This window comes from Acinonyx jubatus, chromosome D1, assembly GCF_027475565.1.
Source record: "Acinonyx jubatus isolate Ajub_Pintada_27869175 chromosome D1, VMU_Ajub_asm_v1.0, whole genome shotgun sequence".
NCBI lineage: Eukaryota > Metazoa > Chordata > Mammalia > Carnivora > Felidae > Acinonyx > Acinonyx jubatus.
The window spans coordinates 42,010,107-42,024,558 of record NC_069390.1 but is presented as its reverse complement, the minus strand read 5'-3'; the positions used below and the strand labels follow the sequence as shown (position 1 = coordinate 42,024,558).

Sequence of the window (14,452 nt, the reverse complement as noted above, 5' to 3'; positions counted from 1 at the left end):
GGGAGAAGGAGGATAGGAAGGAAGGGAGGGAAAAAGGGAGGAAAAGCAGAAGGAGAAAGGAAAGGAAGATTCATTACACTAAAAGTCATTTTACAGAAATGTTATTCCAAAGAACTTCCCAACCTCTAAAACTAAAAACATCATATAACATATTTGAAACCTAATTCACAAGATTCTTTGTTCTAGATGATACAAGGATGCTTCTTGGTGATAGTTACAAGACATTTCTAAAGATCTCCCATATAAAATATTAGAGCAATACCTAAATGAGTATTTTCATATATATCTATGTTAATCTTTCCCCAAATAAAGCAAAATTATTCTCATTGGTTTTTCTACCAGGGGCTACCCATTTCCTAAAAGTCCTACAGTTGTTCTTAAAATGCACTAAATTGAAATCAATAAAATTGAACAAATTAGGGGGAAAAAACTATAGAGCTCTTTTTAAGTTACTACTGTCATCCAAATAATTATTTCCACATCTTAAATAACAATCCTCAAATCCATTTTGTGATTTTACAAAAGTCTCCTATTTCAATAATCTTGTTTCACTAACTTCTCTCCCTTCTGTCTCCTCTGTTCAATTACTGCAGTGAAATTGGAAGGACAGATATTTCTTCTATTTATTCAATCATATCTTCTCAAAAATTTCCAGGCATTCAAAGTTTTCTTACACTCAGCTCTCTTGTTTACACCCATATTTTTCATGTCTTACTTTCTCAGTCTTCCCCCAGACATTACCTTTCAATTCCTATCTGTTCCATGACTGCAAGTCCAGGGAAAAACCCTCTGTAACTAGTCACAAAATCAACAGTGCCTTCTACAAATGGCCACTACCAGAAAGCCCAGAATGTTTCCATCCCTTAAACCTGTCAACTATTCATTATGTGTATACTCACTGCTATATGAGATATCAAATTATGTGTGACCAATCTCACCTTAAAAACAACCCATTCTAGTTAGTGATGCTATATGTATATAGTCATGGAAGAAAAATAATATTCACAGAAGGAATAATATCTGTATATAATATCCATATATAATATAAATATCTGTTTTTCTTCTGCACTTTGTTCAGTGAAACTCAGAACACTGGTGGCAATAATTAAAATCAAGCCACTGGCTTCTTCCCAGCCTGCCATAGCTTTAAAGAAAAAAAAAAAGAATTTAAATTCCACCTAATAATGTAGGCAGCTATAGGGGTGCAGAATTAGATTTCATTAATGCTATTGCTTAATTATCTATTATGCCTGGGTCAAAAAGGGAAAAATCATAATTAGCCATCAAACATATCTTTTTTTGTTGTGCTTATGTGTTCCAAAGGTATAAAAGAGCCCAAAGGTGAAACAAAAATAGAAAATCTGATTTTATTAATGAATTCATTCACTTAAGTTTATATGAAACTGTGTAAGCTGAAAAGAAAAAGAGCTATCTCCAATACAGTTTGTATCCAAAGAAAACTCCACCCACATAAACTCTTTAGTAACATATCAAGTTTTAAGCCCTTAGGTTAGAGACTATCTTTTCTTCTTTTGTAAGCACTGTGCCAAGCCCTTAGTGTTACACAAATAATAATAATAAGCATTACATCATGTGGACAAACTTATTTGACTGATTAAACATTAAGGATCAGTCTCTTTTGCCAGTCACCTATGGAAGATGATTCTTTGGAAATTAATCTTTTTACACTATAATTGCCTTACATCTTTGAAAAACTCTAGTAAGCTATATGTAGGTGATACACATATATATGTATCAGGGAGAGAGAGAGAGAAAGAGAGAGGTGGGGGAAGGAGGGAGAAAGGGAAATAGAGAGGAAGGAAGGAAGGAAGAGAGAAATTTATCTTTACTAGAACTTTTAACTCACATTTTGATGTTTACAGTGGTCAAAAACTTGGTGAAATGACAAGCATTTGTATCCATACTCCAAAATAACATGAAATATGTACTTCAGATGAAACTACATGCTGCAAGTGAGGTGTAGAGATAAGCATACAACAAAACATACTAGATTTTGTCGATTATTCAATCTTTATAAACTAAATAGCTACTAAACTGTTGCTATCTAAATGCTTGAGTAAATCAATGACTTCACTGTTAACTGAAGTATAGACATTATAGGGCAGATTCAGTTGGTTAAGTGTTCAACTCAGTTTTGGCTCAGGTCAAGATCTCACAGTCGTGAGATCGAGCTCCGCATTGGGCTCCAAGCTGGGCATAGAATCTGCTTAAGATTTTCTAAAGATTCTCTTTCTCCTGCTCTCTCTGCCCCTCCCCTCACATTCATGCTCACACTCTCTCTCTCTCTCAAAAAAAAATTGTTTTAATATGAAGTATAGACATTATAATACATATATTATATATGATCTACATTATATATGTTATAATTATAAGTCATTTAATGATAAAATAATGGTTAGCTGTGCATAATTACTGCATTTATTGACACTCCCTCACCTCCTTATATTTGAGACCACCACTCAATTCAGGTTACGGCTTTATTTCCCCTTCTCTACATACATTTAATTCCTTTAAATATTAATGAAAGTTATGTAAGAATGCTGAAAGATGATTAAACCTATCTTCTTGGTTAATAGCAAGTTCAGGGAACAGCTTCTTAGGGAAATATTCAAATTTATTAGCTGCTCTTAGCAAACTGCCCTCAAGACCCACATTGTTTCCAATCTCAAGTTAAGAAGAATTTTTCTCCAACGGGCACTGAATCACTTTAATGTTGACTCTTGTGCTGCTCTACTCCACCTTCAAATGTAGCCAGTAAATTCAGCTTTACTACAGTACTATAAAAATGTGAAAGAACCATAATAGCATCTAAAAAAGAGCTGTTGGCACTATATTAGTTTAGAGAAAACCCTAAACTGAATACTAATGCAAAATTTAATGATAGTTGCCTAGTTGCCAAAAGAGTTACAATAATTATTTTGCCATAATGTGTAGTTATCTTGAAGTCATATGAGAATATTACTGCATGATATTCTAAATAAGTCCTCAAAGTGTCATTGTTCCGTTGTTGTTGTTGTTGTTGTTGTTGTTGTTGTTGTTTCAGTCTAAATTCAGCATCAACATACTACCTTCACTGTAATAATGCTGTCCTCTGATTAGAGGACTGCCTTATGAATGAAGAAACATTAGAAAGAGATCACTCTACATCCTTAGTAAGTCAGCTTCTTTGATTGATATCCAACATGGATCTACCTCGCATCAAATTCCACTTAACAGTGAATATCATGATTGTAAGGTTCCGGTAAAACATTTAAACTGAATCAATACAGTTTTACTTCCCTTTTCTTTTATAACCATGACCAAATTTTTAGAGTTGAAAAGTAAACCAAGATCAAATTTAGATATGTTGTTTGAAATTAGCAAAGATGAAACACTTCACTGCCAGACAAGAGCACTGATTTTAAGAGTAGATTTTTGCCTTCCCTGAAATGCCTAGCTCATGCAGTGTATTTTTATGCCTGCAGATATTGGCATGTTTCACATTTGAGATTATGACACACCAACTTATTTTGAAATTTTTTAAATCTTCCACTGTGCATGTTTCAAGTGCTTCATGACTATCACTGATAATTGAGCAATTAACTTGGAATTACCAAATGTGCTGTGATGGCACAATATGTAGTAAGCAACATGAAAGAATAAAGAACAGAGGAACTTAGCACAGTGGAAAAAAAGTAATAAAGGGTAAAATAGGCCATCATCCTAACAATAATACTGAGTAAGTTTTAATGGGCCCAGGTCTCAGCAGTTTAATGGTGCCAGTAAAATGGTTTAATGAAACAAGTCCAGAGTATTACAAACTTTTTAGAGCGGCTTGTTCTGGTTCTGCTAAAAGGAAGCTTCTTTCTAACTGGTCTTGTGTAATATTCAGGGATTGGTCCAAAAAGTAAGTGTGGGAGTTTCATTAAATAACAAGTACAAAACAATTAGGTTAAAAATCCTGACAGGCAAATATTTCTTACTTCTTAAGAAATACAAGCTTGCAAAAAATAGATATAAGGTCTTTTCTTTGTGTGACAGAGACAAAGCAAAAACTCTAGGGCTAACAATGACCTCAAGTCATCAAGCTATTGTGAACATATTTGCAAACCAAAAATTAAGATACATGGCTTGACATCAAGAGGGAAAGATGAAACCCAGCTATATTAGAAAAAAATAGAATGCCTCTTCACTGTTCATCCCACCAAGGTCTCTAATACTGGGCTTTTCTGGCTAAAACCAGAGCGTGACTGTGAAGAGTAGCTTTTTAGTGCTTAAATATAGCCAGTGAAGCAAATTCCATAAACCTAAATCCTACCTTATTTAGGTGGCAGGCCATTTTAAAGGTTTGCAAGAAAAACCCACAATTTAGAAAGTCAGAGAGGGAAAAGATATTCAAACTACAACAAATAAAGGACACTATTAAAGACACTTTTTCTCAAAATTCCATCAATATTGCTCCAAAACACCACTAGGAGATTAAAATAGGCCAGGCTGTCCTTTCAGGTAAAAATAAATTAGAAACAGAAAGTGAAGAGAGCAGAAAGAAAAAGTATCGAAGGGCACTAGTATATAAAACTTAAAAGCTTAAAATGTAATGGATATACACATTCAGATTAGCAAACTGCTTTCAATTAAAGTAGATTTCTGGCCACAGTTCACAAATGTACAGTAGCTGTGTGTATTAATGTAGATACTTCAAATGTCAGTATATCTCTAATTAACATGAGCACACAACTGTAAAACTGAGAAGGCACAATTGTAAATTCCTTACGTTCCCAGCATTAATGCGTTCAGGGGGCAGCTCCCGTTGTCATGGAAAATGGCATTCAAGCCCTATTTGTGGATTTTCACAGCTCATCTTTTTTATTTACCTGCTTTATGTCAAGATTAGCCTGGAATAATATTTTTTAAAGATAATGCACTTAGACCTGCTTGTCCTGAAAATCACAGGCATTCTCACTTGAGGGAGCTTTGGTCTGGGCTATGCTCAGTTTGAAACAGATTTCTTTCCATTTTAAATACCACAAAGACATGAATTCATGATTTTTTGTTTGTTTCCTGAAAATCAACACAATTCCAAAACTTTCAGCTAAAGCACGGTATGTGGCAGTTTTGAAATAGGGGGATAGGAAAATGTCAAGGAGGAGAAAATGATCCAGGGACATGAGGCAATGAATTGGTAAAAAGTGTTCTACAATCTCCTCCCTGACTTACTCTCCCTCAACTTTTTGAAAATATTTGTATGACCACCAAATGGAGATTGAGATAGTGATCAAAAACAACAAAAGAAAGAGAACTAAAATTCTGTCTGTGACAGGACAGTTTGGTTTTGTGGAAAGGGCACTGAATTAATTACACCATGAGGCCCTATACTTGAGTCCTGCTACTTTGCAAAAATAAGGATAATTCCTACTTACCTAACAGTTTTTACAAAACTCGGCCACTTTAATGTCTGTAAAAGCAAGTGTTATACCAAAATAAGATATTGTTATTATTATTGCTTCAAGCATAGGGCTGAGCAATAATCACTTCTTATGCCAGACAATAAAATACTTTTGTATCTTTTCAGGGAAAAGTTTGCTATTCGAGACCATGAACAAAGACAGAATTTTATAAATGTAAATTCACTATCAAATAACTTAGAAGGCCTGAGTAACCTGAAAAAGCAGGGTATTTAATGGCCTATCTCTGTTGTTGTTGTTGTTTTAAACCAATCATTTATTGTCCTGGTAAAACTGAATGGTCAGAATTACACAATTATTTTTAAATTAGAGATAAAGAATTAAATGTGAGATATGCACATGCAAAACAAAGTGTTCTTATACAATGCCTACGTTTGAAAAAGACAAGGGTAGTTTTATTTTTTAAAGAGGAAAAAAATAGTGTAGGAGTCTTTCAGCTTCTGAGAAGATAACCATTTTCCTTCACAGTGTTTTCCTCTTCTGATGTAGGTGGTTGATGTGAGTAGGTAAGATTCCAGTTGGTTCTCACACACCCTTGGTGTGGCCCATTCATTATGGATGTGCAAAACAATATCCCACCTTCCTTATCTCACAGCCTGGCTTCTACATGCCTTACTAAGAAACCTTCCCATGGCCATGGGTATAACTTTCTTCCTTAGATCATGTAGCAAATAAGCAGTTCCAGTATGGAAATTAAAGTTCCTAAAAGAAGCCATTGTCACATATCCCATTTGCGTGTTCTTAAACCAAACTAGATAAATATTTCTATTGTTTTAGCTGCCTCATCATTCAGTGTAAGTGGTGGACAATTTCTGCAGTAATTGAAAGGAATGGGAACTTAAGCATTCTGGATGCCATGTTAATTTTATCTGACTTATCTCAGCAGTATCCTGCTACATTCCTTTAATAAGAAAGTTCCAGTTTAGGAGATGGCCTTAACAAAGCTTAAGACCACTGAACAAAGGAACAACAAAGTCCATGCCCTAAACTAACATATGGAAGTTCTCAGGGTTGAAAAACAATTACTTTGGGCCTGTATGATTAGCATGGCTTCTGCCTAAGAGATCAGATAAAAACTGGCTAAAAGATTTTTTAAGTTGAACTCCAGAAATAACCATATGAAAACTACAGCCACAGTATCCCTTCTATTTTTAGTCTCTCTCTTTGTTAGATCACTAGAAAAATCTCAGCTAATTGGATCACCTCCATTCAAAGCTAGCCTAAGTACATCTGGTGGAGGGGGGACACAGAAGAGGAGTAAAGAAATAAGAAAAGAGAGACTTTGGGTAATGAGAAATGTAAATATTTTAATTTTAATATTTTAATGAATGCCATCTTGGTTGAAATGCCAGTATTTATCTCCTATTTGTCATTTTAAAAATGTAGTCATCCTAAAAACTTACTGAAAGAAATGATTTAGGGGAACATGGGTGGTTCAGCTGGTTGACCACTGGACTTCAGCTCAGGTCAGGATCTCAAGGTTCATGAGTTCAAGCCCCATATCAGGTTCACTACACTTAATGCAGAGCCAGCTTCGGATCCTCTGTCCCCCTCTCTCTCTGTCCCTCCCCTATTCTCTCTCTCTCTCTCTCTCTCTCTCTCTCTCTCTCTCTCTCTCAAAAACGAATAAACATTTTAAAAAAAGAAAATGACTGAATGATACAAAAGAAGAGAGAAAGGAGTTAAAAGAAAGGACAAAGCAACTAAGATAAGATTTGAACAACTCAAAATTGTTTCCTTTCACTCAGATTTCTAATAGGATAAACTCAACTCCTCAGAATTATCCTTTTTCATGAGAGCACTTCAAAGGTACTTTACATTTCTTTCTCCATCTTTTTCGCCTCCTAATCCTCACTATGATACCTTGCACAAATTAAAAGCTTATATTTAATCCAAATGAGCCATGCCGTTTAATATTTTATGTTTTACATAAGAATTGTCTTCAAATAATAAAATGTGAATTGATAGTTCCACAAAAATAATCTATTCATTCAGAAAGCATTAAAAATATATAAAAATGTATTAAACTATATTCAACATTCACATCTATTTTTTAAAGCTGATTCATAATGCTTGTCCCAATCAGTGCTACTACTAAAAGAAAGATAAAGTTGGTTTTAAATAAACTTTCCCTATGCTCTGCTTAAATACTGAATTACTTAAACTCCAATTTATAATTTATTTTTTTAAATACTTTTCCTAGAAGCATATTCTTTAAAACCTCTTTGTAGGAGTACACTAAAAGAGAACAAGTTTCCTATGTCTTTATTGTTATCAAATGTATAAGAGCTCCTTACCAACAATAAACACATATAAATATATTTTAAACTCAAGTTACTTAAGTATGGTCTTATATGCACACAGACTTTTTTAATACCTGCCTCATACTCTAAATTACTTCTATACTAATAAATATATATAAATTTAAAGTACTTTAATTGATTCATTCAAGTTCATTCCATTTTTTTTCTTGAAATTTATCTTCTTTCCTGAGAAAAAGATATCTTTGTATTCCCAAATACCACTTAAAATTTACTCATGTTTTAGGGATGGTGAAGAAGGCAGGAACGCCCCCATTTTGGATACACATTATACATTTACTAAATAAGCCTTTGGTTCCTTAGTACATAATCTCCTCATGTACTGACAGCTCTTTGAATTCTGTATCATCTCACATCTTTTCCATGTGCATAGGCTCATAATACTTTTCAAGTCCATACAACCAGAAGACTGAGGGAAGTTATCAGGGTAAATTATTCATATGTATATAGACTAGCTCCTTTAAGGTAATTCATTCCTATAATTGAGCCCCATCTTCAAAAAGTAAGATATTTATTCTTTCAGCTTACTATAACGGGCCCAACCATTGTGTTATTTTACTGGAAATCACAAACTGAGGCTTTTTTCACCAGCTGGTATTTTTTCCAGAGTCCTCTTAAGAAAACTTTTACAAAAAATTAATAACACTTAAAGTAACAGAGAAAATAATAAAAATTCACACACAAAAGAAATTAAGATCTTGTTTACAAACTGTTAACTTTTTCATTATACAATGAGAAAAGTAATAAATAAACCAATACTTACAAATACGGACAAAAAATCAGCCCCAGCACCCAGAAATCACTGGTAAATTGCCTTTGAATTCATGAAAGTGACCTGAAAGTTTAGACAGAAAATGAAATTTAATAATATAAGTAAACTGCATTAAATGTTTTATTAAAGGAGTATATACATTCTGTCTAAAATTTATACTATTTTTAACTCAGGCAGTTGTCCCCATCTATTCTAACAACTTTTTTCAAGATGATAATATCAAAATAAATAATTATTTCATTGTTCTATCTCTAGGAATACAACATCTCTATCCATTACGGCTTTAAAAAAAAAAGGCAGTAGTAAAGTAGGTGTTTAAAGTATCAGTAAATAAAAACAAAAGGGAGAAAAACAATTTTTAAGGGAATAGAAGCTTACAAGTAGTTACATTTGAAAAACATGTTTAATTTATGTCTACAAGTTAAAATTAATGCACTTCACAGAAAATAACTTGGATGTGTCCAACAGGAATATCTTATAGGTAGAATAAAAATGAAAAGATGCATTTCTTGTTCTGCCTAAGGTATGGAACCCATTTAGACATTTAGGCTATATGCAATGCATTCTGCATAAGGCAAAATTCAATCCAAAATTCTTTTGCTTGCACACACTTTAGTTCTGTCTGAAGAAGTAACAGATGCAACTCAAACACACAGAGCTAGCCTTGTAAAAAGTTTTAACTAGCACAATGAGTCACTTTATGCCTCTAAATATCTATGGTTTCCTCTCTCCAGAACCCCCATGCATTAGAAGGTAGTTTGGTAGTTTATTTTTATTGTTTGGTCTAAATACAGCACATTTTTAGTTCCATGAAAACAAAGAAACTTTGTTGCAAGGGCCATATTCTTTCCAAAATGCGAGGATGGCTATGAGTAGTGTTCAACTTAAAATAATAATGGAACTTGAGTTCCTAATTTAGGTCAGAAACTTTCCTACACTTAGAGATTGGTTTGATTCAATACACACTTTTTAAACATAGCTAGTAAACATATAGGTTAGTTAACTAACCAGTTAGTTAGCTAACTAGATTTAAATAGATCCATTCTGGAAAAAAAATGAATCTCGATCAACATCTTTTGTAGGAAACATCATTTTCAACGTTATATTTATAGCACAAATGGTTAAAATGAATTAGGCATCTGAATATGAGATATGAAATAAATATCTAACTCAGCCCTGACTCCTGTTCCTATAATATGTTTTTACCTAAGTGACCCAGATAAATTATTCTATTTTCCAGTCAGGATTGATAAATAATAAAAGTCCTGGGCATTTGGACAGGTTTAAGTATTGATGGCTAATACACTATTAGGTTTCTTCTCTAGACCTCCTTCTCTGTGTAAAGAATGGTTCCTCAGGCCTTCTTCACTCCAGTTTCACAGGTTTCCAACAATTCTATGATGCCTACTTCCACGGGTGTAAGAAATACAGGAGAGTCTGGCCAGGGAAGGTAGCTCTGAATTTACTTTTGGTGTAACACCCATTTCTTCCTCACAGCTTTCTAATGTTTTCAGATCCAGGAGAGCAATTTTATCTGGTATACTATATAACACCATGTGGACACATTCTGTGTACAATTCAAAGCCAGCAAAGAATACTTGTTCTGATATAAGCTATTCTTACATTTTATCCTGCCCTGAGTCGTAAATTATAATTTGAAGTTATCCACAAAATAAATCTATAGCAAAATGCTGTATACCCAAAAGCATAAAATCTGGAAGAATCCAATACTTGTATATTATAAAAATAATCACACCTTGTCTTTCTGGCAACCATTCCTTTAAAAGTATGAGTTAGAATTACACAAGATACACAATATAACCCATCTCTTTCACTTGCATTTAAATAATGGGGGATAAAATAAAATGCATCCAAAAAAATATTGCAGCTAACAAGTATCTCATTTTCTCAATCATTGGACTCTTTGGGAGTTAAGATCTCTAACTCTGGAAATATTTAAAATTGGAACAAATCAGATTCCAGACATTTAGGGCAAATAATATTCTAATATACATCAATGTGAAGTCAATAAATCTCAATTGTCATATCAATGCAATCTTACTACATATGTTAAAAGCAACTCTGACTCACATTATCAACTGATTTACACTATTGGTGGATTTTGGAGCAAACAATTTAAAAAGCATGAGCTTCTAAAGTCACATAGTTAATTGTTATAAAAAAGAGGACTTAAATGCATACTTCTCACAGCAAACAATTTAGGAATAAACAGGTAACATTTTATGAAGGGCAAAGAGTTAAGAATTAACTCACAAAAAACAATTTAAAGTAAGCTACTTCTTTAAGAACTAGAAAAGTTTAGGTCATTTCCAAAATAAAAGTGGCTACTTTGGTCTTGAGGTCAGAGCAAATCACCATCTTTTCTGGAAAATCACAATCTGTTTAGGAAAATGAATCCTCAGAACACCAATCACCATGGATTGTCCCATTCCTCCGTCTGTTCATTCATTCACTCAGCAAATAATGACCATGGGTGAGAGATTGTACCAGACAGTATGAACACAAAAATTTTTTAAAATAAGTAAAATCATTATGTTGTAAACCTAAAACTAATATGTTATATGTAAATTATAGCTCAATTAATAAATACAGCATTTTTTTTATTATATTTGGAAAGAGAGTGAGTGGGAGAGGGGAGCAGAATGAGAGACAGAAAGAATCTTAAGAAGGCCCCATGCCCTGCATGGAGTACAATGCAGGGCTCCATCCCATGACCCTGGGATCATAACCTGAGCCAAAACCAACAGTCAGATGATCAACTGACTGAGCCACCCAGGCGCCCCAATAACTTTTTTTTTTAAAGGTGATGGCCTTTCCCCTCAAGGATCCTTCAAAGAATCAATAATCCAACCTGGGCCACAGACTATTATATCTGGCCATGATGGTGACATTGTTCATATTCTCTGGTTGTCAATCTTTTGGACATCCTTAATTTATTAAATAAAAAGTGAATTGTTACAAGCACTTCAATAAAAAAACAAAAGAATATAAAAAGTAAGTGTATAAATGAAGAAATACAAATGTTCAATAACACAAAAATATCTATAATCTGCCTAATAATCAAAGAAATATAAATAAAATGTTTTCACCTAAAATATTGGCAAAATAATTTATAAACTGGTCAAAAACTAGTATTGGTGACTGTGTGGGGAAAAAATACTTTCATATACCATTGATTAGATTATAAACTGGATACAACTTTTCTGAATAGTAATTTGAGAGTAAGTGTTAAATTTTTTAATGTTGATATCCTTTGAATTTGCAACACTACTTCTAAAAATTATCCTAAAGAATTAATCACAAAAATGTTAAAAGAAATATATATGTAATACTTATGTTCATTACAGAATTTTTATAACAACCCCAAATTGGAAATAACCCACTAACTGGATAAGCAAATTATGATATGTACATATAACACTACTCTATACTCATTAAAAATTATGATATAAATGTATATTTATTGACATAAAAATGATGGCAAAATGTATTGTTGAACTTAAAAATACACATATAATAACCAATCAATTTATAGAAAAGTAAATATGGGTACACGCACACACACGTATGCACACAATTGTCAGAAAGTAAAGCACAGTTTAACAAAAATATTAGCATTGAGTGTATAAGCTTATTTTAACTTCCGTGTAAGCTGGAGTATTTAGATTTTTTTAATGCTTAACATGTCTAATTTGTCCCCAAACAATAAAGCTATTTCTAAAATTCAGTATATTACTTATCCATTCAAAAGCAGTCACCCAAATCCAGACTAACTTGCTTTTAATTTGGCAACCGAAGCCAAATACTAATTAGGTTACAAAAAGAAAAACCACTGAATTACAAGGCAACTTCAAACAATTTTCTTGACATCAAGTGAAGAAACCATAAACATTTTCACAAAAGCATGTCCCACTCTACCAAAAATAGGTAAGAGATCAAAAGTAAACAGCAAATAAAAACACTGCCACCTCCCTGTATAATTATACTTTAAAAGTTTAAAAGCTTTCAAACTAGATTTTTTTTAATCTTGCTTAAAGCTGTCTCTAAGCCACACCTATTTCTTTTTTTATCCCCATCCATTATTATTATTATTATTATTATTATTATTATTATTATTTGATTTAGCAAGAAGGTTCAAGTATCAAATGAGTGGTTGGATTAAATGACCTTCTGACCCTGAGAGTCAATGATTCTAAGGTATTTTTTAAGTACTGAAGTGCTTCCAAAAACACTTGTAACAAAATTTTGTTCACCTTTACATTAAATTATAGTATCACATGTTTCAAACTCAGGTCAAGGATTAAAATTTGTTTAATTTATTGAATCATTGACTTCTGAGTTAAAACAACTCCCTTTAAAGCATTTATTTTTTCAACTGACTTGAAAAGATATCAGTGTCTTGTCTTTTATACATCAAAATAAGAATTAGGGAGGCATTAAAAAATATCCTGTATGCAAATTCAATCAAATACATTTTTGTAGAGATTTCATTTTGCATTACAACTGAAACTTTCCCCCAACCTGCATCAATTTTTAAAAAATAAAACCTTTTTTACTATTGTCATCACTTCTGTTCTTTATAGATGGCATCAGTAGGCAAAAACGGTGTGTCTTGAACTCCATAATTCTTAGCTTTCCTTCTTAATAATTATACTAAATTGTGTAGAATTTGAATTAACTATAAAAGTGAAATGTGAAATTCATTTTTCAAAGGAAATGATACCAAGTTAATGCCCAATTTTTTTTTGCTAATGCCCAACTTTTTTTAGCACACATGCTAACAAGAACATCGCAATAGTGAATGGAAAATGACGGTTTAGTTACTGACATTTCCATCTTCTAAGACAAAAGTAAGAGTGTTTCTGAAATGTCAAGAAAGACAATTTCAGATGCTACCTAGTTCAACACTCTGCTTTCCTGAAACAAGAACCTACTTCCTCAAAGAAATAGGAATTTTCCCTTAAAGATCTCCAAAGGTGAAGCTGCTGGATGGCTCAGTCTGTTAAGTGTCTGGCTCTTGATCTCAGCTCAGGACATGATCTTGTGGTTCATGGGATCAAGCCCTGAGTGGCGCTCTTTGCTGACAGTGCAGGGCCTGCTTGGGATTTTTTCTCTCCTCCCTCTTTGCCCCTTCACCCACTTGCACTTTCCCTCTCTCTTTTTTTTTCTTTTTTTTTTTTAAATGAAATTTATTGTCAATATGGTTTCCATACAACACCCAGTGCTCATCCCAACAGGTGCCCTCCTCAATACCCATCACCTACCCTACCCTCCCTCCCATCGCCATCAACCCTCAGATTGTTCCCAGTTTTTAAGAGTCTCTTATGGTTTGGCTCCCTCCCTCTCTAACTTTTTTTTTCCTTCCCCTCCCCCATAGCCTTCTGTTAAGTTTCTCAGGATCCACATAAGAGTGAAAACATATGGTATCTGTCTTTCTCTGTATTACTTATTTCACTTAGCATAACAGAAGAATTCTCCTCAAAAGAAACTCCAGGAAGTAGCGATAGCTAATGAATTGATCAAAAACAATTTAAGCAATATAACAGAACAAGAATTTAGAATAATAGTCATAAAATTAATCACTGAGCTCCCTCTCTCTTTCAAAATAAATAAATAAACATTTTTAAAAATCTCCAAAGGTAGTTATTATTAAAGCCTACTTCTAATAGCCTATTCATGTACTCTATGCTGCTCAACCTACATCTTCAATATGATTTCAGTACTGAGGGCTACTCAGAAGGAACACTGAGAAGCATCCAGAGAAAAATGTCTAAGATCTCTTACAGGAGTAATGCTACATTAGAATGGTTGCATGTTTTTTTTTTTTAATGTTTTTATTTATTTTTGAGAAAGAGACAGAGCATGAGCAGGGG

The 14,452-nt window shown here is 33.2% G+C and overlaps 1 protein-coding gene across 37 annotated transcripts in view; it reads right to left on the bottom strand.

The window, feature by feature from the left end:
* The window catches only part of SOX6 (SRY-box transcription factor 6), a 686,841-nt gene that overhangs the window by 487,764 nt on the left and 184,625 nt on the right, over positions 1-14,452 (bottom strand). For all 37 annotated transcript variants that reach the window (XM_053203417.1, XM_053203416.1, XM_053203433.1 and 34 more), the window contains one exon: positions 8,550-8,621. The gene's annotated coding sequence lies outside the window, so the exon portion shown is untranslated. The remainder of the gene's footprint in view (positions 1-8,549; positions 8,622-14,452) is intronic.